Source organism: Crocodylus siamensis, chromosome 7 (assembly GCF_052110815.1).
Source record: "Crocodylus siamensis isolate JL-2025a chromosome 7, ASM5211081v1, whole genome shotgun sequence".
In the NCBI taxonomy this organism is placed as follows: domain Eukaryota; kingdom Metazoa; phylum Chordata; order Crocodylia; family Crocodylidae; genus Crocodylus; species Crocodylus siamensis.
In genome coordinates, this window is record NC_143401.1 from 74786441 (window position 1) to 74812488 (window position 26048).

At 45.1% G+C, this 26048-nt stretch overlaps 1 long non-coding RNA gene across 1 annotated transcript; it reads right to left on the bottom strand.

Annotated features, from left to right (window-relative positions):
* Positions 1–1256: 1256 nt before the first annotated feature.
* LOC149859979 (uncharacterized) lies at positions 1257–25747 on the bottom strand. Its single transcript, XR_016443446.1, has 3 exons — positions 25626–25747; positions 11708–11841; positions 1257–1516 (listed from the first exon to the last, which is right to left on the bottom strand). It is a non-coding gene; the product is annotated as an uncharacterized LOC149859979 (long non-coding RNA).
* Positions 25748–26048: the final 301 nt, after the last annotated feature.

Consider the following 26048-nt stretch of genomic DNA (forward strand, 5'->3'; position numbering starts at 1 on the left):
CTTATTGATGGTGAAAGCTGCCCATCATGCAGCCTCACCCCTCATTACCGATTGGTGGAGAGGGGTGGGGCCATATGATGGACAGCCCTCACTGCCAATCAGCTAGATGCAGGAGCAGCAACCTCCCACTCTTAGACCGTGTATCCATTTGTCCAAATACTCTAATTAATTTGCCCTCCCAGAAATATTAATCTGTTGGACCCAAGTAAATCTATCTATCAAAATGGCCAATTTATTCTCTTAATTATTTAATGAAAGGCTTCTGCAGGTTCTTTTGGGCTGCCAAACACTACCACAGATGTTTTTAGCAGCTGTGTACTGGTTCACACTCCAGCTTTACCAATCTGAACTCTCTATTGATATGTGTTATGCATAGAAGGCATGTTCAACAGTCAGTGAGTGCTTCCTGGACAGATGTCTAGAACACAGCTTTGATTCTTTCACTTTTGGAAAATGCTGCTTCATTTCTACTCTTCTTCACACAGGAGCATGGAAGGGTCTTTTAATGAATGTTTCTTCTTTATAAAAATTCATGATCACTAACATTTTACTATAGCTGTTGCAGCTGAATTCATATTTTGAGGAAAGATTTTAAAATCTCCTGATTAATATGCTTTGAAGAGAGCAGAAAGGATTTTTAATGGGAGCTGACTGAAAGTTGAATGCTGCATTAGGTCCTAGCACTTAGGAACCATCAAGAATGTTTTCCAATATCTTAATGTGCTAGATAAGAATATTGACAATGATACAACAAATGTCATTCCTTGCTAAATTACTGAAGCACTTAAAAGACAAGATTTCAGTTCATAGCCCATATTGGTCTCTTTAACTGTTAAATCAGGCCCAGATATTTTGTGCGAAACCCAAGCTCAAGCACTCAGATTTACTGTAGGCCCTGAGAACAAATGCTACTCTCCCATTTTCAATTCTTAGCCCAAGGCTTCTAAAACATCATACTGGGATTTGGGAGTCCCATTTCAAACAAATTGTTTTAATTAAAATAGTAATTTTCAGCCCCAAGAGATGTAAACTATTAGAATGTTGCCAGGAGGGAGATATACTAATGGAGAGCAATGAGCAATTATAGACAATCTGCTGCAGGTTCTCAGAGAGAACACAGTGGGGAAAAAATAGAGCAACCACTTGCCAAAGCACTGTTTACCAATATAATATGCATAACATTTAGAGGTGTACAGGTTCTTATTTCTGAAATAAATACTTACCAAGTACACTGCATTTGATTGTATTTCATTAAGACATTTTATTAGAACAGAAAACAAATCAACAGTCAGACAAAAAACCAACTTATCACTGTCAATAAAAATGTGCAGGTCATCAAACAAACAAACCCTTTCTTCTCACAAAAGTGAATCCTTTTTTTCTAACAGTTACTCAGCATTTCAAGATGAATAGTTGCCTCTCCAAGAGAACAGCACAGAGAAGCAGGAAGTTTTATTCAGGGTTCGGATCAAGGCACAAAGGCAGAAATCTTGATTTTCTTGATTCAGCTGATGAACTGAAACAAATTCAAAACAACATCTGCTTTAATAAAACTGATTTTTAAAAAATCTCACCAAATAGAGACAGGCCAAAAACTTCATTCACTTATCCCAAAAGTCTGAGGCAGTCAAAAAGCAGGTTAAATATGGCAGGGGAGGGTTGGGGAACAAGGAGAGAGAAGAATGCTGGTGCTTTTTATACAGTGTCTCACAGCCAGTCTGACCACATTCAACTTGCTTCTTCTGCCTAAAGGATAATGCAACCCAATATTACCCAGCCACAAAGAAAGACAACCTTACCTTTCCTAACCCTAGCTCAGGCTACTCCAGCAGCTCCAACCCAAGCCCCAAGTAGGAGACCCAAAGAATCCTGACCCCTAAAAAGCCCAACCACAAAATCTAGTTTGAGGTGCACCAAACCCAATCCCTGAACAGAGCTGCAAGATCCCCAGGTGCTGCAATTCTCACAGAAAAAAACTCAGCCTATGTCAGCCCTAACCCCAAATCCTCACCGTGTGTGTGAAACACAAGGGACCACATGGCCTGCCACCATCTTCACAACTCCTTCCTACTTGTGCCTTCCACTTAGCTTGCACACTCTGTCAGGCCTACCCTCGCACACAGCCATGTATCCTTCCCCAGTCTTTTACCTAAAGACTTAGGGTGTAGTTACCCAATACAGTTAGCACATGCTAACTCTACAGAATGATGTTGTGTCAATACTGGCATGTGCTAGAGCAGTCAGTGTTGTGTATTAATACCCAAAATGTACCATGCAGGGCTCACACCTACTACTAAAAATCTGGCAAGCAGAGGCATGGCTAGGAACTGCCAAGTCAGCTCCAAGCACACTATGGCAGGACAAGAAACTGTCAGGCTGCCACGGAGCCCAGCAGGAGCAGCACACGCTCAGTCCAAGCACATGGGGAATTGAGAGACCCACCAGCCCCTTCCGCGTGGAGAGTCAGGGGACTGTGCCAAGCAAAGCACGACAAGATGAAATACCAATCCAGGGAGTGAGGCAGCACCGGGGTTCAAATGTACAACAGACCAGGATGGAGAGACAAAACTAGGAACTAATGGCGGGAGGTATGACACACCAGGGAGGTGGGAAACAATAGCCATAAATAGAAGTAAACCAGGAATACCAATTGAGGGGAAGACCAAACAGTCCGGTAGGGTTGAACTGAGGAGACATAATGGAAAAGAAGGGGAGACCTAAATAGCAGTGGACCAAGAAAGAGAGGAAGACAAGAAGGGGCCAACAAAGACGGTGGAGCGGGGTTTCAGTACAGGCGCAGAGAGACTAATAGAAGTGAGGTGAGTCCAGGGGAAGAGAGAACAGAACAGAACAAGCTAGAGAAAGGCAAGAAAGACCAAGAAGAAAAGAGAGACTGGAGAAGCGCATGGCAGACCAGTGGACAAGAAATCAAGAATGAGAGCAAGGCAGGAGCAGGGCAAGAAGTAAAGGGAGGATAGAAAAAGAGACAAATAAGAAAACACAAAGGGGGATAGCAGAGTGCCCAGAGTGGAAGAGGGCAGGTGGAGAGCATGAGGAGCCGAGAGGTCATTTCACACGGTACCAGGGGATAATAGAGAAGGGGAGGATAAGAAACCATGGAGGAGTTAAGGGAGTTCAGACAAGAGCACTGGAAACAGTGGTGAAGCAAAGTAGTAACAACACCCAATTGCAACCAACCAAACTAGGACAGCATGCCCTCTTCCTTGCCACTTGAACACCCCACCAATTTGGAGTACTCAACAAACCCCCAAGATGCATCCAACCATGCCAGGACCCCAACCACCCACCTCAGTGCCCAGGCTGCACCAGCCAACCCACCCCTATATCCCCTCCACAGACAACACCCAACAAAGCCACAGGTGGGAAGGACATGGAGGAACTGATGATAACAGATCCCAACAAGCGTTAACAAATTATGGAGGATTTTAACAAGCCATGGAAGGGTGAGGGCAGGAGAACAGGACACTAAAGGTGGAAGGACAAACCAGACAAAGAAAAAGAGAGAAACTGGAGGATAACATGACAGAACAGGATATGATATACCAAGGGGAGGACATGAAACAGAAGAAGGGAGACAGATCAAAGGCAAGAGAATCCAAATCATAAAGCAAGCTAGTGTGAGGAGCCAAATAACCAAAAAAAGGAAGAAAGTTAAGACCAGGAGATGGTAAAGCAAGCAAGGACCAGAATGGGAAACAGCAGACAGCGAGCAAAAGAACAAGGGGATGCAGAATGCAGAAAGGAAGGGAGGGTGGACTGATTAAGAGGGAAGAAAAGGAAATGATGAACTGGGGGTTAATGACCACAGAACAGTAAACAAGGAAGGAGTACAAAGCAGACCAGAGGACAAAAACAAGGAGGAAATGAGGCAGGAGAAGGGGACCCAAGAAAAATAGGACCAGGGAAGAAGGAAGCGACATCACACCAAGAGAGGCAGTGAAACTGAACGGGGGACAACATGCCAAGAGGGGAAACAATGAAGAGAGTGCAACAAGGGTTAGAGGCAGAAAGCCTTGACAAGCCAAGTGAAGGAAGGGGGCACAGGAAGAAAGGGGATAATAGAAAATGGGATGAAGACAGGAAGGAGATCAGAGCAAGAAGTGGGACAAGAGCAGGCAACAAGAAAAACAGAAAACAAAATTCCACAAGAAGGTGAGAAGAGGAGCCATGTAATAAAGAAAGTGGGGAACTAAGAAGTGATGGCAGAAAAACTAAAAGCGAGGAAGCAACAACGGACACTAGACCAGGAGCCCAGAGACCAAGCAGGATTGACCAAAAGTGAAGGTGAGGCAGGACAAGGGGACAAAAGATCAATGAAAGGCTCAAGTAAGGAAATAAAGGCCAGCCTAGAGGAAGCAAGCAGAGGGAGACTGAGGAAGTGTGGCCAGTCCAGAGGAAAAGGAAAAGCAAACCTGAAGGACAGGAGACAAGAGCAGGAAAGTCACAGAACAAGAAAGGAAAACACATAGGACAAGATAACAGGAGACATAATCTTGTGATAGGCCAGGAAGGGAAACGAGGCAGGATGATAAGAAAACAGACCAAGCTGGAGGAGCAGATGTAAAAAAGGTAAGGACAAAAATTAAGCGATCCCACCGCTCACCCCCCAGAGAGTACGGGAGCCAGGACTGGGGAAACTACAGATTAGGAATGGTAAAAGAAGCTGGGCCAGCAGATGAGAACAAAAGATGGGGAAGCAGGGACAGACAAGGGGAGACAGAATAAAAGGGGAAGTGAGGCAGGCTGGTTAAGGGACCAGGCCAAGAGTCTGGTCCCTTAACCCCAGGTCAACAGAGGAAGAGGAGACATAATGCAGGACTGGCAGATAGTGCACCAAAAGGTGACTGGGAGCAGGACTAAGGAAGAACAGATCTGGGGCGGGGAGAGAGGAACAGCAGGGAAAGGAGGTGAGCAAGAAGCAGCAGGGGATGACCCATGAAAAGGGTCAACAAGATCCTAGGGGGAAAAAGCCAACAGGAGAAAACATACAGTGAAGGAAGCAACAGAAAGAGAAGGAAGATGAATTGAGAAGGGGGGAAAGAAAGCACAGGGAAATGACTGACCACAAGGAGAGAGGGAGGATGGTCTTGGGGGGGATGATTGAAAAGGGGATTTCAGGCCAAACGAGGAAGCATGGGAGAAAAAGGGGGAGGAATGACTAGGGACTGACAGACAAGGAGGCAACATGAAGCAGAAACAAAGGACAGTGTGAGCTGGGTTTCAGGTGCCAAGAGCTGCCCAGGCTATCTTAAGTATTAGTGCCAAGAATGATTCAGGTTTTTCCCTGAAATAGGGAGACCTATATTCAGTTGCTTACTACAGCACAGACTTTGAGCTTAGGCAAGTAATCACGTTTCCTCCTTATGGCATTTTCTCTGCCTAACGTTTCCATTTCTAACACTGAATATTCTTCAATAAGAAATAGTACATTTAAGATGATGAGGCTCTTGGGTAGTAAAATAATGGTAGCCATAAATATTTTATATTTAATAGACAACCATCAATCCTCTGGATCATGATGTACACGAAAGAGATCTAGTCAGAAGCCTGATAAATTCGTTTGTGGCTGATGCTCACAATTCAAGAGTGACACAACTTGCTACGGGGTGTAGATTGTACCCATGTTGGTCTAAGGACATAGGCAGACAAGGTTCTTTGGGTGAATCTCATATCTTTTATTAGACCAACTTAAATAGTTGGGAAAATATTTTTAGCAAGCTTTCAGGTTTAAAAACCCTTTGTCAGGCTGAGTAACTCTTGCATACAGCCCAGCCCAGCCCAGCCCAGCCTCTGGCTTCTTTACTATTCATTCCATCCAGAAAGAGCACACACCAACTGCAGAGACTTCCTCATCCTGACAAAGGGTTTTTAAACTCAAAACCTTGCTAAAAATATTTTTCCAACTATTTAAGTTGGTCTAATAAAAGATATCAGATTCACCCAAAAAACCTTGACAACTTGTTACAAGTTTTATAGAACCATATGTTATCTGATTTGGGAATCCAAATTTACAGCATGTTGCTATCTTTTTTCTTGCTTTGCTTCCATCCTCTGGATCAAAGCTGCTTCACGTTGAGCTACACCCAGTGCCATATGTGCCCTCCAGATTGGATGGGATTCTGTGCACTTCTCCCAGCTTTCTATGTTGATTTTGAATGATCATTTTTGCACACATCATGGAACCACCACAAAAGGAGACTCCACTTTCTAGAGCCGTCCTGAATTTTGCTATACAAAATATACTTGGGGATACAGTCTCCTCCCATTCTCCTGAAATGGCCAATCCATTGCAACCTCTTCTTAACAGTGGTTTCTAAATGCTTCAGTCCTGCGCATTCCAGTACCTCTGTGTTTGGTATTCTGTCTTCTTGCTTTATTTTCAGGATTTTATGTAGACATCTCCTGGGGAAACTGTTCAGTCTCAACATGCCCAACATATGTAGTGCACATTTATGAACCATAATGCAGAGATGACAGCGCACAAATCTCACAGATTTGCATCTTCACCTTACCTGATAGTTTGTTGTTACGCCATGCACATTTCTGTAATAGCCCAAAATTCTTAGCTGCTTTTCTAATTCTGTTAGTCCTGTCTAAAAGTCAAGATTCCTGCTGACTGTAGAACTGAAGTAGCAAAAATTGTCAACTTGTGACATTGCATAAGCTTCCATCTAGTCTGCATCGAAGATAAGTTCCATCATTGCTATTCTTGAATAAAGCAGCAGAAATGAAGGGTAGATATTAAAAAGCATAGGGGCTTGTGAAATTTTGCACAGCCCTAGAAAATATTATATCATTGGAAGTGTGTCCTGGGTAAAAACCGCATTGACTTTCAGGATAGATTTTTTTCACCTAGAACACTTTGATACACGTGCAAGTGGTTTATCTAAATGTGGATTCAATGGCATCTGATTTAGATGCATGCCCATGTAGACAAGGATGATATATGTTCATTCAGTCGTATGTATTATGCACCTCACAGAACCACTGGATGGCGTTTATACGCCATGATGTTTTTTACAGAGTAGATTCATATACTCTGAATTCTCATGCTCCGGGTGGCATTGTAGTAGACAGAAAATATATCTATTTAATTTTAATTTAGTTTTAATAACTTAGCTTTAATTTAAATACTCTGAAAACTTAAATATTTAACCTTAAATAAACAAATGCATATTAAAAGCTTAAATAGTTAAGATTTAAATAGTTAACTTTAACAGCTTTGCTTTAATTTAGCTGTAATTAATAATATGTACATAACCAGAACTCGTGGTAGAGGTGATATCTTTTATTAGATCAACTAGATTTTTGCAGAAAAAAATTTCTTTTAATTGAAGGCTTTCAGAAACAAACACTCTTGATCAGGCATAGGAGAAAAGATTGTAAAAGTTCTCCTGGGTAGAAATGAAAGTTCATAAGAGAGTTGAAGGCATATTAAAATCTCCTGTTTGGGACACTTGATTTTATATACAGATTAGGCTCAGATACAAAGTTGGAATAGTCTGTTTACCGCTAAGTTGTTTGGTAGTAAGCAGGATGTAGTCAGCCCATCCCACTACTGTGTATGTCAAGTAGCTACTTTCAGTGCTAGCAAATACCTGCTCCATCTCACACCCATGTCTGAGCCTTGCACCAAGTGTGCCTGGTCTCAGCTCCATCTCACACCAGTGTCTGTGCCCTGCACTGAGCATGCCCAGTCTCAGCACTCTCTCACATCCATGCCTGAGCCATTATAGCTGTAGGACTGTCCAGGATCCCACTGCTGAAACCTCCTAGTTAACATGGCTACTTGAATTTTCAAGTTGGCAAATACCAAGGAGATAGTTGAGTACTTTGCATTCCAGCAACAAAACCCGCTTTATTTATTTAACCTCACTCTCATCCACCCACAACAAGGAAGCACAGAGATAATAAATTACGGGTCCTGGAGCTGTACCTGGTGGACAAACTGTATAACTCTCAAAGCAGACGGACCCTATATTACATTTGTGAGATAGACGTTACAAGACCAGTCGCAGAACCTGGTTCAGCTACACTTGGTTCAGCCAAGCTACGTTCATTGAGCTTTAGATACCATACAATGATCAGGCCCCTAAATTAGATTTAACCCCACACATGTGTATCATGTTAAGGGTTGTAACACATTATTGAGTTGTAAAGCATAACATTTATCATGGCCTTAAAAAGATTGCAAACTAGGGAGCATGGTGCAAGTAACAATGTTCCACCAATAGGGAGATACCTCTATAGTTGTCACAGGCACTTCTATCCCCTTTGTTTTTGTACTTTATATACCTATTTTAAAATACCCATATGATTATATTGTATCCTTCAGAAACCATATTTTGTGGGCAGTGAATTAATTGCAATAAAAATTATATTATCCATCTCAGAATGTTAATCAATTTAGAAAAACAAGTGGGCCAGAAGGGACCTCAAAGTGTCATTTAATCCAATATCCTAATCAAACCTTATCTGCCTAATCTATCTCAAGCATTTTTTTGCTTAATATGCATTTATAAACTTACACTGACAGGGATTCCCACAATCCTGTGGGTCACCATTTCCTAGACCGCTAATCATTATTGTTGCTCTCTTCTGTACTTTTTCCAATTCATTTCTAGTTTTTGTACCTAACAGTGGGCATTACTCCAGGTGAGACCTCATCAATTCTGAAGAAAATGAAAGATTCATTTCTGTGTGACTTGCATATGACACATCGGTTGACACCCTCATTATGCCATTAGGTTCTCTGCCCCACACAAAAATAATTATTGACTTGTATTCAGTTTGCAATGCACAATAACCACCATGATCCACATAATGCCCCCCCCCCCAATATTTATACAGCACTGCAGCCTAACTAGTAATTCCCCTTTTCAATTTATGCATTTGGTTGTTCCTTTCAAAGTCTAGTACTTCACACTATCTTTACTGAATTGCATCCTACATATTTTGTGCCATTTTTTCCAATTCATCAAGATCATTCTGAATCCTGAACCTGTCCTCTAAAATTGTCATCCACCCAGCTTGGTGGCATTTGCAAAGTTACTAGGTACCTAAATGCATGTTTCAAGTCACTAAAAATATTAACTAGTACTAGACCCAGAGCAGATCCTGTTATACCTCTTCCCAGTTTTGTACTGAGCAATTGATATCTACTCTGAGCATAACCAATTGTTAACTAGTTCATTCATCATTTTAGTTAGACTATATGACCATATCCACAGCCTCCCCCCTCCCATTCACAAGGCCCGTTGCCTTATCACAGAAAGCAAGCCTCCAAACTCTTGAGGAAGAATTAAGATCATATCTTTTCTTGCATCATCTTCACCTGCTATATCAGTTTGATTTGTTGAACAATATGAATTCTTTGATCTATTAAATCAATTCTAACCTTGAATGATTACTGTATTGCATTATTTTTATTTTAGTCTTAGCAATTTTTGTTCACAGCCTTACTATTCATTTGATACGTTTAAATGAAATCTATACAATTCAGGCAGAACTACTCCAAGTTATTTACCCTAGGTATATCAGAGCCACTTGGCTCTGTCCATAAAGTTCAACCTTTGTTTCTTATACTGTATACTATCAGATTCATTAGAATTTATTGAGGGGTGAGTATCAAGTCCCAAATAACAAAATTGTTTTTAAATAGTTACAAAATTCAATCATTCATACAATGTGACTTCACATTTAGGATTGACTGTAAGTTAAACTCATTTATTATGTTCCAATTTATGGCCCATTTCAATTACATAAAGATACTATCTTATTCTTTACAGGGTTATTCTTATTTGCAGTTGTAGCTGCAGCAATTTTAGAAAGCATGTGTTATCACACTGGAGTCAGCATTCCAGAAAGATACTATCTCCAAACCTGATAGCAGGACATGAAAAAAATGCACTGGTTTTCAAAGCAATCTGATCCCTATTATGATCTGCAGATTGACTTGTTACAGTACACCTCTGTAATCAACAACCTAGGCTGTGCCAGTCCTGGAACAAGCTTTCACTTTTAGACTCCATCTTCCTAACAAAGATTTGGGAGGTAGAAAAGGAAAGCAAGGGATTCCTTAGTATGTAACTTGCTAGTGAAAGAGAACAAAATTGTTCATCTCAAAAGGTACATGCAGACATTATATTTCAGTTGACCTAACCAGGTTTAGGTCAATCTAAGTGCCAATCTGTGCAGGGAGGTTAAATTGAGCAAAAAGCAACCAACCCAAACTATATTAGTTTACCTGAGGAAGTAAACAAAGTTAGATTGGGAACAGGTTATCCTGATCTACTGTTAGGTACAAAAATTAGCCTGCACATGATCAGAGCACAGCTTCAGGCCGGGAGAGCCCATGTGCTCCCCCCCAGACCCTAGCTGGGCTATTTTTTAGCATCCAACCTCCCCTATCCCCAGACAGACAACCCACTAACCCCTTGTGGATCCATGAACCCCCTCTCCAATCCCAACTCCCCTGGACCCCCCACCCCACCCTCCATCCATGGGCCCACTGGCTCACCCTTCCCCTCTCCTTGAGTTACTTAGATCACGTTCCTGACATGGCTCCCAGCACCAGCCAATGTGTGAACAAGCCACTGCCAGTCTAAGAAGTTGTGGCTTAAAGATGCATGATCATAGATCAGGTGCAGCAAACATCTGCATGCACCCAAAATTTACACTGAAGGAGAAATTATATTAGCAATTCATAGAAACATAGAAAGGGACCTCAGAAGGACATCTAGTTCAGCCCCTGCTTAAAGCAGGACCATCCCTGACTCAATCATCCCAGCCAAAGCATTATCTAGCTGGATTTTGAAAATGTCTAAGGATGGAGTTTCTACCGCCTCTCTGGGTAACCTGTTCCAGTGTTTTACTACCCTCCTAGTGAGAAAATTCTTCCTAATATCTAACCTAAACTTACCTTGCTGTAACTTGAGACCATTGCTGCTTGTTCTGTCATCTGTCACCACTGAGAACAGCCTAGCTCCATCCTCTTTTGAACTCTGCTTCAGGTTGTTGAAGACTGCTATTGCAGCAAAGGAAAAAGCTGCACTTCAATGATTTCTTTGCCTCCATATGTCTGAGCAGGGACCCGAACAACTCCCCCACTAGGATTATAGACAGGCTCAGGGGACATGATGCCATGCCAAGGGTTAGGGATGATCAGGGTTAGGGAACTTTTAGAGGGGCTGGACATGTATAAATCAGCAGATCCAGATGCTCTTCATCCGAGGGTACTGAGGGAACTGGCAGAGGTGATAGCAGGGCCCCTGGAATGGCTATATAAGCGCTCATGGTGCTCTGGCCAGGTCCTGGAGGACTAGAAATGAGCCAATGTGGTCCCCATTTACAAGAAGGGGAGAAAGGAGGACCCAGGTAACTATAGGACAGTTAGTCCCACCTCAGTCCTTGGGAAGACCTTTGAGAAAATTATCAAGGAGCACATCTGCAGGAGCCCAGCATGGAAGGTAAAGCTCAGAGGCAACCAACACGGGTTGATTTCAGGCAGATCCTGCCTGACTAACCTGGTTTCCTTTTATGACCAGGTCACAAAGTCCTTGGATGTAGGTGCTGAGGTAAATGTCATCTACCTGGACTTCAAGAAGGCCTTTGACACTGTTTCTCACCCCATTCTCATTAAAAAAAAAAAAAAACAACACTAAGCGATTGCAGCATTGATACTTACAGTCAGATGGGTGGCAAATTGGCTCAATGGTTCCACCGAGTGGTGGTGGCTTCAACCTGGAGGGATGTGGGCAGTGGAGTTCCCCAGGGGGCTCAGTCCTCAGGCCTGTGCTATGCAACATCTTTATCGGTGACCTGGAGGTGGACATGGAAAGCACACTGTCCAAATTCACTGACAACACAAAGATGTGGGGAGAGGTGGGCACACTGGAGGGAAAGAACAGAATCCAACAAGATCTAGACAGGTTACAGAGGTGGGTAGATGAGACTAGGATGGAATTCAGTGCAGATGTGCAAGGTACTGCATCTAGGGAAGAGGAACCTGCAACATACCTATAGGCTGAGGAACACTTCTCAACAACACAGTGGCTGAAAGGGATCTTGGAGTCATTGTTGACTCCAGGATGGACATGAGGCACCAATACAAGGGAGTGGTCAGTAAGGCTAACCTCACCTTGTCCTGCATTCTACAGATGCATCACAAGCAGGTCCAGGGAGGTGATCCTTCCCCTCTATGCAGCACTGATCAGGCCACAGTTGGAGTACCGCATCCAGTTCTAGGCACCGCACTTCAAGAGGGATGTGGCTAACCTTGAGAGGGTCCAGGGAAGGGCCACTCACATGGTCAGGGGCAGCAGTCCAGGCCCTACAAAGATAGATTAAAGGGCCTGAATCCATTCAGGCTCCACAAGAGAAGACTGAGAAGGGATCTGGTGGCCATCTATAAACTCACCAGGGGGGACCAGTGGAAAATAGGTGAGGCTCTGTTCCCCCAGGCACCACCTGGCATAACAAGGAATAACAGCCATAAATTGACTGAGAGCAGGTTCAGGCTTGATATCAGGAGACATTACTTTATGGTCAGGACTGCCAGGCTCTGGAGTGGACTCCCAAGGAAGGTGGTGCTCTCCCCTACCTTGGGGGTCTTTCAAGAGGAGGTTGGATATGTATCTGGCTGGGGTATTATGATCCAAACACTTGTTCCTACCCAGGGCAAGGGGTCAGACTTGATGATCTATTCAGGTCCCTTCCAACCCTAGAAACTATAAAACTATTATGTCCTCTCTCAGTCTCCTCTTCTCTAGACTGAACATGCCCAGTTCCTTTAGTCTTTCCTCTTAAGTCATGTGCCCAGCCCCAGAAGCCTCCTCACCATTTTTGTAGCCCCAGCAGCCTCCTCACCATTTTTGTAGCCCTCCACTGGACTCTCTCCAATTTGTCCACATCCTTTCTGTAGTGGGGGGCTCAAAACTGAACAAGGTACTCCATATGTGGCCTCACCAGTGCTGAATAGAGGAAAATAATCAGTTCTCTTCACCTACTGGCAACTAGGGATGTGTGAAGCTTTAGTCACCAATTCGATTTGGTGAAGAATCGACCCAATTTGGAGGCTGAATCACCAAATCCAAATCAAATTGGGAAACCAAAAAAAAACACCTCCGAATCAATTCAGAGCCTCCAAATCAATTCAGAAAGAGATTCAGAAGGCAGTCTTTCAGGGGAACAGAAACTGAGAAGAAGGAGGGGGAACAGAGGGGTGGAGGAGACTGATCTCTGTAGCTGGCTAGTGACTCTGATCTTTCTCCGAGTCCCTTCCAAACACAGTGTTCTGGAGGAGGGACGTAGAAACAGCATATAACCCTCTGTCTGCAGCCTTTCTGTCCCTTCTGTGAGCTGTTTCTGTGAGCACTGGAAAGGCCCCCTGTTACAGGCTACCATCCCTACTGGTTTCAACCCATTGTGCCTTAACACATACACAAAAATCACACACAACATGGGTTTTGCTTGCCAGCATGTTGAGGTACACTTTCCCAGAGACCCCTGCACCTATCTCCTTGATACTTGGCAGGCTTCATGGCCTCAGCAGGGGCTACTGTACCTGCTGTTTTCACACAAATCTCCAAAAAAATTAAAGTTATAGATATTTCAGCAATTGCCCATTATAGTCTATGGCCAAATCTCCAAATCTCTCCGAATCAGTGCCGAATCTTCCAAAGCACATTCAGCCGAATATTTTCAGGACAGTGATCCAAATCAAATCACTGCTCTCTGAATTGGCTGAATTCAAATCTGAATTGAATACTTTCCTATTCACACAGCCCTACTGGCAACACACCTACCAATGCAGTTCAGAATGCCGTTAGCCGTCTTGGCAACAAAGGCAGACTGCTGCTCATATTCAGCTTATTGTCCACTGTAACCCCCAGGTACTTTTCTGCAGAGCTGCTGCATGGCCAGTCAGCCCCCAGCCTGTACTGGTGCATGGGGCTGTGCTGTGCAGGAGTTTTCACTTGTCCTTGTTGAACCTCATGAGATTCCTTTTTGCCCAATCCTCCAATTTGTCTAGGTCACTCTGAATCCTAGCCCTACCCTCCAGCATATCGACTACTCCTCATAAACTTCACTTGGTGTCATCTGCAAACTTGCTGGGGGTGTACGCTATGCCATCTTCCAGGCCATTTGATAAAGACATTGAGCAAAACTGGCACCAGAACCAACACCTAGGGCACTCCACTTGATACTGGCTGCCAACTAGAAATCAAGCCATTGATAAATACTCTCTGAGCCCAATGCTCCAGCCAGCTTTCTATCCACCTTACAGTCTATTCATCCAGCCCATACTTCCTTATCTTGCCTGCAAGAACATTGTGGGAGACCATATCAAAAGCCTTGCTAAAATCAAGATACACCACATCCACCAGTCTCCCTGTATCTACAGAGCCAGTCATCTCATCATAGAAGGCAATCAGGTTGGTCAGACATGACTTGCTCCTGGTGAACCCATGCTGACTGTTCCTAATCACCTTTTTATCCTCCTCCAAGTACTTATAAATGGATTCCTTGAGGATCTGCAACATGATTTTTCTAGGGACTGGGGTGAGGCTGACTGGTTTGTAGTTCCTTTGATCCTCCTTTTTCCCTTTTTAAATATGGGCACTACGTTTGCTCTTTTCCAATCATCTGGGATCTCCCCTGATTGCCATGAGTTTTCAAAGATGATGACCAATGGCAATCACATCAGCCAACTCCCTCAGCATCTTTGGGTGCATCCCATCTGGCCCCATGGACTTGTACATGTCCAGCATTTTTAGGTAACCCTTAACCTGTTCTTTCACCACTGAGGGCTCCTCACCTGCCCCTCAAACTGCACTGCCCAGTAGGGCTGTGAGAAACAGCACCACTTCAACTTCCATTTCACTGTTTCGCAGGACAATGTTCCATTTCATCATTTCATTTCATTTCGAAGCACTGCTCTATTTCATCAAAATTCATTTGCTGTTTCAACGCATTTTGGCTTTTCACCCATAGGCTATCATGGGGAATCATGAAAATGCCTAAAATTTGGTCATATGCTGTCTGATTTAGATTAAAATTGCAGGGATGGTAGCCTCTTCTGTGGGCATCTTCAAGGAGATCGGTGCAAAGGCTTCTGGGAAACTGCACCTCAAACTATTCAAAGCAAAACTCAGAGTCCAGAACATCCCCACAGCCCTCCTGTGGGTGCAGGCCCCCAGATCTGCGTGCTGGATGACAGGAGGGCAAGGGTTGCTGCTGCTGCCACCTGGGATCAGTGCTAGGTGCAGCCTGCACCCAGTGCTGGGAAGATTGAGGCTGCTGCTGGCCCCAGGCAGCAGAGGCAGCCTCCTCTCATCCAGTCCACAAATCAGGGGGCCAGCACCCCCGGGAGGTGTGTGGGGCTGTGCTGGACTACTCCCAAGGGTACGGGCCCCCAGATCTGGGTGCCAGATGATAGGAGGCTGCTGCTGCTAGCTGGGACCGGTGCTGGATGCAGCCTGTGCTGAGTGCCAGGAAGACTGCTGCTGCCACTGGCCCCAGCCAGTAGTGACAGCATGTTGTCATGCCGCATGCAGATCTGGGGACCTACATATCCAGGAGTACAGTGGGGCTGCGCCAGACTCTTCCCAGGGGGTCGTGGGCCCCCGAATCTGTGTGCAGGATGACAGCAGGCTGCCGCTGCCAGCTGGGACCAGCACTGAAGCCAAGTAAGGCTGGCTTTAAAACTCAAAATGTTTCAAAAGTTTGGAAACATTTCAAGTGCCCTCACTTCATTTCAAATCTGTTTTGAAGCCTTTTGTTTCATTTTAATTTCACTGTTTTAAGCTCAAAACACATCAAAGCAGCTTTGAAATAAAACACACTGGCAAAAGTTTGCACAGCCTTACTGCCCAGTGCAGTAATCTGGGAGCTGACCTTGGCTGTGAAGATGGAGGCAAAAAAAGCATTGGGTATTTCAGCCTTTTCTGCATCCTGTCACAAGGTTACCTCCCCCATTCAATATGGGATCCACACTTCCCCGATCCTCCTCTTGCTACTGACATACTTGTGAAGGGTAAGAAGAGGGGTTTCTACATCTCTTGCTGGCTGCAACCCCAACTGCACTTTGGCCTTTCTGACTTCATCCCTACATTGTAAGTTAATCACTAATACCGCCAATAAAAACCTTTAAAACTTTGCTTAGTTGTTGCCCTTTTCTTATTTTCTATGAAGGGTCATAAAAGGGACCTAATCCCAACATGTATCATATGGAGTAGTACAGTATTCCAGAAGCAGTTCCTTACACAATATGGGAGCAAAACCAGGGGTTTACTACTCCATGTAAAGAAAATGGGCAAACCAAAGCCATGACATTCTTTAAAATTTCTCTCTCAGTTGGGAGTTCTCTCTTTCTCTCTCTCTGGGAGTGATCCAAAGCCCAAGAAAATCAGTAGGAAAATCAAAATTATCTTCAGTGGAATTCCTCCTAGATCTTTGAAGTTTAAATTACTCTTTTCAGAAAGGTGGCCATGGTTTATTAATAACTGTGTATTCTTGTCCTAAGCATTATTATGTGATACTTCCTATATTTCATTCATGGGCTATATACAGTAATAAATAATACCAAGTAAAAACATTCTAATATCAAAGTGGAAGCACTAGAAGAGGAATTACTGGAGAAATCAAGATTTTTAAAAGGGCTCCAGTGAAGGATGTTTAAACAGACATTCCACAAGGACAAATAGATAAATTACGCTTTCCCTCAGCAGTCTCTCTGACAACAGGAGAATACTAAATAGAGAGCATAAGGGACATGCTGTAGCAAAATGTTTTCCTTATTTTTATTTAAAATGTAGCTGTATAGATGAAGTGCCCAGAGGCATCAACCATTGCCAATCAAAGCTCATGTAATGAATAACTCTTATAAATGTTCTAAAGTTGCTACTCCACAGAATTGCTTAAATCATTTGAGAATGATTTTTTCCCACAGACATGTACAATGTCTGTCTGCTTTAGTGTTTTCAAAGAACATGCTTTCTCATTGGTGAAGAAAATCTTTGAAGTAGTCCAAATAGCCTTTGAAGTTAAAGTAAGGCATTAATTCTATATTATGGAACCTTCTCCCCCATTTCTAAATCAAATGTACAAAAATTAGCATAAATATAGGTATTTAAATATAGTATGATTGTGACATACTTAATAACATCATATACATTTAAATGTCATATGTAATAAAACACATTTTCACTAGACTGAAGGTTTGCATATCATAGATTTCATAGACATTAGGGCTGGAAGGGACCTCTCAGAAGATCATCGAGTCCAGCCCCCTGCCCAAAGGGCAGGAAGTCAGCTGGGGTCATATGATCCCAGCAAGATAAGCATCCAGTTTACTCTTGAAGGTGTTCAATATAGGTGCTTGAACCACCTCCGCTGGCAGACTGTTCCAGACCTTGGAGGCTCGGACAGTAAAGAAATTCTTCCTTATGTCCAGCCTGAAACGGTCTTGCAGGAGTTTGTAACCGTTCAACCTCATCATCCCTTGGGGCGCTCTGGTGAACAGACATTCCCCCAGATCCTGGTGGTCACCCTTGATAAACTTATAGGTGGCCATCAGATCACCCCTGAGCCTGTGCTTTTCCGGCTAAAGAGTCCCATGGCTCTCAGCCTGTCATCATAAGATCTGTTTTCTTTCAAGATATGCTGTGACCATGCTATGCATGTTGACTTTCTAACCTCATAGTACAACTGGAAGTACCGGGAAATCAAGATCTATTATTTGGAATTGGCTGCCATAATCCAAGAGTGAAACAATCCGCCTAGCAAATGACATAAACCACGAATGGCTCAGTAAACAGTTACTGTATATTTGATTTAGACTTCCTCAATTTCACAGCAATCCAAATTAGACTTGTTTAAATGAAAATCACATTTCTTTTTTAAACCAGCAAAGCTATAAACATCTTTTAAATTGTAGATACCATACCGTGTGCTGTAAGTATGACATTAACAATTCTCACTTTCTGGGTCTTCTACCTTATATGTATAGACATATATATATATATATGCATGCCTATTTGCCAGTATTTATGTGCCTCCTGTTTTTCCCATTTACCCCTTTCCAGAGAATCAGAAAATGATAATCCCTGACCCCACTTATAACTGAAAGCTTTAAAAGAGGCCTCTTGAGAGCAATGAAAAATCCTGTAGCTTCTAGATGGAGGATCAGTAAATAAAGGTTCACACTTCCATAAAAATTACAATTTATCAAGTACAATGTTCATTAATGGAACATCTTTTGCTACATCAAGATCAAAATCATTTGAAAAGCACTACTGTCAGTCATATTGAGTCAACATCCTACCAACAGAATGCTTATATATTTGGGTGTGGAGTAAGTAAAAGCCAGATCTGGCTGTTTTGTTTTTTAAGAGAATTTCTTAAAATAAATATGATTTATTTTGTGTCTGTCACCGAGTGGGGCCTGTGAGCGGCTGTGAGCTTGCTAGCGCCCCCTGCCGTGTCAATTAATGTGATCCAGCACCCTCTTCTTGCCCGCCACGTCTTTGTTCTTATAAAGTTCAGTAAGGGAGGCTGCCTACTTCCACCTTGACACCGCGCTGGAATTACCTCCATTCCAAGTGGGGTGCTCCAACACCCCCAGCCTTATGGGCAATGCGTGCCTCCTACCTCCCCTTTAGCACGCCCCAAGCCTCGCAGCTGCTCCTGGATGTTATTCTGTCCTTGCCATCTGGCGCCCTCTCTTGCGCCCCTTGGGCTCATCACGCCCTGGTGCCCCTCTCTGGCACCCCTGGGCCTGTCACCCACCTGGCGCCCCTGGGGCTTGTCATGCCCCGGAGCCCCTCTCCAATCCTCCTGGGCCTATCACGCCCCTGGCACCCCTTTACCGGCACCCCTGGGCTGGTCACGCACCTGGCACCCCTTTACCAGCGCCTCTGGGCTGGTTAAACAACCTGCACCCCATTACCGGCACCTCTGGGCCGGTGCTGCAACCTGCACCCCGCTACCAGTGCCTCTGGGCTTGCTGTGCCCAGGCCTCGCCCCACTGGGCCTGTCTTGCATTTTTTCCCCCGCTCCTTGCCCTCTCTGGAGCCTCTCACCCCCTCCAGGGCCTTTTGCCGCACTTCCCGCGCTTCTCGCCCCCTCTAGGGCCTTTTGCCACGCTTCCCACGATTCTCGCCCCCCCGGGGCCTGAGCGCCCTTTCACGCTCTCGCCCCTCTGGAGCCTGTGCGCCCTTTCGTAGCTGGGGCTACAACCCCCACACACCGAGCGCCTCTCCGGTACTCAAAACACTGTGCCCACTGTGCACTGCTCACTGTGCCCCCGCTGGGCACTGAGAACCCCCAAGCTACTGGGGAGCCCCCGTGAGGCCTCCTCGCACCCCTACAGCCTCACCCGGTCCTCCAGTTTAACCATAACAAAACCATGAGCCAAGCAGCTGCAACACAAACAAGAAGCCTACCGGCTTATAACACAAAGCTTGCACTCACTAGGCTCTTTAGTCATGGCCTCTTCTAGAGTTCTCTCTCTAGGCCATATCCCCAAGCAGCCAGTCCGGGTAGTCAGGCTGCAAACATACGCTCGGCCTGCCCGGCTCTCCCACAGAGCTCCTACTCTTGCGGCTGCCAGAAGGGAAGTGCCACTCTGGCTCCGGCTGTTTATAAAGGCCCGGCCCTGCCCCCTTCTGGTCACCTGACCTGTCTGGTTGCTGCGGCAACTGGCACCTTAGCTGCCCCTGGTGATATTAACCCTATATTAGTCACAGGACACCTCCTTGATCCTGTGACAGTGTCCAATCCTGTATCTTGAGTATAGAAAATTTTCTCCTTCCAGCATTAGAATTCAAAAGTTTGCATCTTATTTTATGTGGCAGCAAAAGAATTAAGATGTTCAAATAAGAGAATTAAGTTTCTTGCTTTCAAAGACAAAAACCCAGCCACAGTTAAACAGCTAAATGAATGTATTGATTTACTTGACCACTACCACACTTTACCTGCACATGTACAACTGTGAATGCTTCTAAACAATATCTTCTTAGAGATGGTTACATAATCATAATTTGTAATACAAGACGCTATTTGGTTTCAGTGAGACTTTGTACAGACCTCACAGGTAGAAGTTTGGGAGGCTTAGACTGGGGGTAAAAATAGCCCCCTGATTTAACTGTAATTAGATAGGTGCAGGTAGCCTGAACTAAGATAAGTCAGGGGAGGGGAAAGGGTGGCCAGGATAAGGGTGAATAGCAGGAGGGCTTGGGAAGATTAGTGAGCTATATGGTGTGGTTGGGGGGAGTCAGGGGGTTGGCAGGATCAGAAAGCATCTCCAATCCCACCCCAAGCCCCACCCCGCCCAATTCTGCTGAACTGTCCCTGATCCTGCAAACTGCTTCTGGGGTCAGTTTTACCAGCAGTCACTGGTCCCAGGACCTCAACTGAAATCAGCTGGGGTGGTGAGAGGGGCATATGGATCCGGAGCACTCTAATTTTAGCCCTCCAAGCTCCAACTCACTGATGAACAACCTCACCAGCAAATCAACCCCACCTGATGCTGCCTGTCCCTCCCCACACCCTGACTTTGATCAACTCTCAGCACCAGTGAACACCAGTAAAATCAGCACCAGGATTGATTTGTGGAATTAGTGGGGTTGTCAGGCTTAGGCCAAGGCTGGCTGCTCCATAAGAGGGGGTTTGTCCATCTGGTGGTGGGGGAAAGGGCCAGGGGAGTAAAAATAGCCCAGCAGCAGGTAGATAGGAAAAGCACAGTCCCAGGACTGGGGCCAGTGGCTGGGCATTCCCAGCTCTGGGGTTATGCTCCAAACATTTACAGAAGTTCAGTTGAATCAGTCTACCTGCACCCAATCTCAAGTCTACCCGTACCCCTCAGGTGCAGTTAAATTAGATCAGGTCAACCATTTTTTGGCTGATCTAACCTTCCTGGAACTTCTGTACAGTCCCACTTAGATTGACCTAACTAGGTCCGCACATGGACAAACTAAGTTAGATGAGATGGCTATTTTTAAATGAGATCTAACTCCCCCAAACATCCATACCCTGAGTATTCAGGTAAAATTTGTTCCTGAATACTGGATAGTGAAATCTGAGCACTATCGTGGTTCATATTCAGAGCAAAATAGAGTTCTGTAAACACTGTCTAAGTGAAAATCACTTTCTAGTTTTAATATGATTTTCTTAATAGACCTGAAGAATGTTTTGTTTTTACTTAGCCTGTCTGAAGGAAATCCAGTACCACAGTATAACTAAGAAATATTAGTTTGGTTTAGATTTTTTTTTTTTTTAAAGGTAAGAGGTGATCTTGATCTATTAGCAGAAATTCTCCTAAATAGGGAGAATCTCCCCTCCCCCCCTGAATTTTTGAGCATGTACGTAAGTGGATTAAAGTTGAACCAGGTCTACAACCTGTTTCTTTATATTGCATGTGAACACTAGAGTATTCAGGTTTTATTATCTAATATTTACGAAGGACAGGGTTTTTTTATGTTCAAAGACTGCAATACTTGCTGAAAGCAAATCCCATATAATATTTCAATTATTTTAAGTTATTGGCAAATTTCTTCAGTTCAGTTCAAAAGGAAATTATAAAATCCTTCAAGCCGACTTTCTGGCAAGAATCTGAATCAATAAATTTTGTATTAGAGAATGAAATAGCAGATGAGATTTGGACACCGACTTATTAGCCTTTACATTCAAAGGTTTCTTCTTCTTTAGAAAAGAGCTAAACATAAAAAGAGGCTATGACAGGATCAGGGCCTAGGGGTGGCTGTGATGCTCCCTGGTGGCCAGTCAATCCCTGCCTTGAACTTCAGCTCCTAAGGGTACCTGCTGTTTCTACCTTTCCTGCAACACTTTGATGTTATTTATAAGATTTCAAGAGACTAAGCTCTGATAGCTAGAAAAAGATATTTAGAGGTTTGCTTTTGGGAACTGGCATATAGGTAAAGTAGATATGCATTAGAATAATGGTCAATGGCAAGGGTTAATTGATTTCTAAAAGCCTGTTTGTGACAGTCTCCTTCAAGGTCCACTGTGTCTGACACAGACTAGCAACAAGCAGATACACAAGCTGAGAAATTGAAGACATGTACCACAGTGTTCCATAACATGAGATAAGGGACTCTGCAGGCCACAGTCCAAAACTTCAGGGCCCTAAGATTTCCAGTTTTGGCTGATGAACCAAATTAGGAGAAACTGGTAAAGCCCAGATTAGGATCTGTGCATGTAATGGGTTTGTGAAACAAAGGAACATGCTGACAGGACAGAACATGGACAGTATAATGACCACAAGGAAACCAATCAGTGATACCCAGAGAAGAAGAGTCATCAGAAGAGAAAAAGAATACAAAAGAATACTTCAGATCAGCAAAGGATCCCCAAGAGGGGAACCTGAGGCCACCATAGACAGAGGGCATATCACCAGCCCATTTCATCCACCCCAATGGGGGGGTGAGGAAGTGGGCCTTGGCCTCCATCCTCCAGGCTGCTGACATCTGACATTCAAGAGAGAACCTCAGAATGAAGCTTGCATACTGGCCAGATATACCTTGACTCTGAGAACCCTGGGACTGGTAGATATAGAATTGCTTGTATTATTTTTATCTGCTATCATTGTGTATCAATAAAATTATCCTATTATTGAATGGAGAGGTTGTGGTTGGTCTGAGGGTTTGGGTCCACCTGGAACAAAGTACCTGGGTCATAAATACAGTGCCAACAACCCCTTCCCCCTCAGACTCTATGCTATGTGTCCTGCCCCTATTAGTGCCTCTAAGCACCACTAGCCTTATGAGCTATTTTACCCATGCCTTGCAGATATTACTTTAAATTGTCCACTGGGCCCTCTGGCCCACTCATCAGCCACGCCAGTCAGCCTGCTGCACCCATGGCCCTCGCAAGACTCTCTCCTTTCCCTGGGCCCTTGATTCTAGTTTAGCTTCTGCCCTTTCCACCAGGGCTTAGTCCTCCTATGGTTTCCATCTCACTGCCACAGCCTTAGTCCTCCGTGGCTTGGCCTAGTTCTGCCCTCAGCCTTCTGAAGTCCCAGACCATAGCCCAGGTTTTCAATGCCCTGGACCTCAGTTCTTTGGGTCCCCTACCCTGGGCTAGACTACCTAGCACTGCTTTTAGCTCTCCCAGCTTAAGCCTTCCTCCTCTTACCAGCCTCAGTGCTCTAGATCCTTGACTTCAGGCTAGGCTGCCTGCCACTGAGTGCCCAGGCTAGGCTACCTGCCCTGCAGCACTTCTCCAAGGCCACCACACCTCCCCCATAGCCACAATGGGGTCCTTTAGTTAGCCTAATCAGAACATGAACACAAACACAATGGCTGTACAGCAGAAATCCTCCCATACTAGGTTCTTGCTTCCCCACCAGCTAAAAGTCCCCCTTAGTTCCTTCCTTGCAAATCTCTGGGACAGTTTGAATGCTGTTCAGTCCATCTCCTGCAGCCATCTCGCTCGGAAAGCTCCTCTACCTGCAGCCTGCAGGGCCAGACTCCCAGGCACTGGTGATATGTGGCCCAAAGTCCCCACTCCTTCCTGTCAGTTGGCTCTCTTGCCAAACACAGGGCCAGATCCACCTGCCTGCTTCCTAGCAGCTCACCTCCACTCAGCTGCCAGTCCCACCCAGCAACATTAGCCTGCTGCAGCATTCCCTCAAAGTGCCAGGAGCCTCTGGCTCCCTGTTACAGAGCTGACTATAACAGTTATAGACTATAGTAAATAATCTCTCACTGGGCTCAAGCATCTCCACACCATTTTCTGGCTTATCAGAACTCTATTTGGCCCCCTTTTAAGGGATGTATTTATGATCTCACAATAAATATATATTTATGATCTCATTGCGGCTGGCTGCATTGCAATGTTGTTGCCTTCTGGCAGGTTCCTTTGCAGGTTCCAACGAGGGAACCACTTTGCATCCACCTGGCCTTGTATAGGTGCTGTCTAGCAGCCTTGAAGTGCACACCTGGTGCCGGCTGCAGGGTGTGCCCCTGGGGCCTAGGTGTTGGGTTGCATTCACCCCCGAGGAAGGCCCTGATACTCACCTGCCATGACTTGATCTTCTTTTCCTCAGTGGTGGGGCTCCTTCTCGCCATTCCTTACAGACCAAGTGCTGCTTTTAGTGGGTGTTCTTGGGGGTCCACCTCCCCTACACTCCAGCCACCACCAGCCCTTAGGATGGCCGGATGATGGGTTGCTGGCCTGTACCTTGATGTTGTCGCTTGCTCTCTTTTCTCCCTGCCCATCTCTCAGCGTCCCTTCACACTGGATGACCATGGGATGTGGGACTGTCCTTGCCACTGTGTCTAATCTTCTAATCTCCTCTAGAGGCATAGTGGTCTGCTGTGCTGCCTTGGCTCTTCCTTTTGAGCCAAGAGGTCACTCAGACTCTCCCTGGTTTGGGGCTCTGCACGCCCTCCAAAATAACAATAAAAAAGAAGAAGAAAGAAATACTTTGAGCATGGGGCCACAGCCCACCCCACTCATGTCCTGCGTCTGTGGTCCTCGAGATCCCTCACTACTGTTCTCCTTGGCCCAGCTGCCCTGCTGAGCTGGGTGAAAGCTTCTCTCAATGGAGCTAGGACCCCTCCTCTGGGCTTCCGTCTGGCCCCCTGCTTTAAGCTGCCCACACGTTCCCAGCTGGCACTGTTCCCAACTGGCAATAAAAGTGGCTGATGAACCGCACAGGCAGTTCATCTCAGCATGGCCCCATCTTTCCTGAAATCGATAAGCCCTATTTTTAGGACTTTTCATTTTTTTCTTTGCATGGATCAGCCCTGCCTTGGGTCCTGCTGGGGGAGGGTGCTCCAGTGCCTCCCCTCTTAAGATGGTTTGGGGCACTCCAAGTCTTTGGCTTGGTCTCCTACCTCAGGTCCATTGTTTCTTTGTTGCCTGGTGTAATGTGTTGCCTTCCCCAGAGGCCTTTTTTTTCCATTTTAGCCTATGAGAGGCAGTCCTGAAGTCCCTCAGTGCTTCTTTTTTTCTCTCGTTCATCTTGTAGCCCATCTTCACTCAACTGCCATGTCTTGATGTAAATATTATTTGGATGTTCTTTCAAGTGGGAGACTGCCTATTGTAATTCTATGTTGGGGCTCTCGGTCACCACAGGCCTTGTCCCTTGTCTTTCTCTAGCTAGGCCTACCAGTCTAAACCCACCAGATAGGGTTCGATACCGAGGCTCTAGCCCCTTAATCTTGGGGCTCGTGAACCTCCTTTTACTTCTAATATGGAGCCCAGGCTTTCTGGTCCAGAGGCCTGTCCACTGGACACAGAGCTAACGGGCTGCAAGTCCAAGGCTGGGCAGCAACCCTGAACCTCCACTGCCCCAAGACACCCTTTCTTTTAACTCAAGCTGCTACCCAAGGTTCCCCAACTGGGGACCAGCTTAAAAGTCCTGCACCCAGCTGAGCAGCTGGCCTTATACACCTGCAGTGCACTAGGCCCCTTTGGCCTTTTATGACTGCACTCAAGGCGCTAATGAGTTCTCCTCGTCCCCTAAAGCCTCATCCACAAACCACTGGTGTCAATCAACAAATATATATAAACAGTAAGTCAGTGGGTTATAACTCCCCAAAAATATATAAATTAAAGAAGGCAGCATGCCAGCTTACATTGTCTTCACGGCTTGGTGCTCCTGCTTCCTCACAGTCTGTGATGCTCTTCCCTGTGGCATGGCCACCACTTCTCTGAGAGTCATCAGGAGCTCCCTTCCCACAGCAGCCGGATGAGCAGCTAAGGCTCTCTGTGGAGCTCTCATGCACAACCTCTTTTCCCTTTGCCCACTGCCTCTGATTTTTATAATCCTGGCCTGCCCCCTTCTGGTCACCTGACTAGCCAGCCAGGCTCAGTTTTTAATCTGTACCCTGCCAGCCAGCTGTGCCCAGAAAGTTCTGGTCTTAAAGGGACCAGCCTGCTTTCTCATAATAGGGCTAGGGTTCCCTGCTACATCTGGTTTCCTGTATCTGATGGTCTGTCTTCAGCCTTGCACCTCGATAAGAAATCCACCACGGTGTTATTTTTCCTGGAGTGATGTA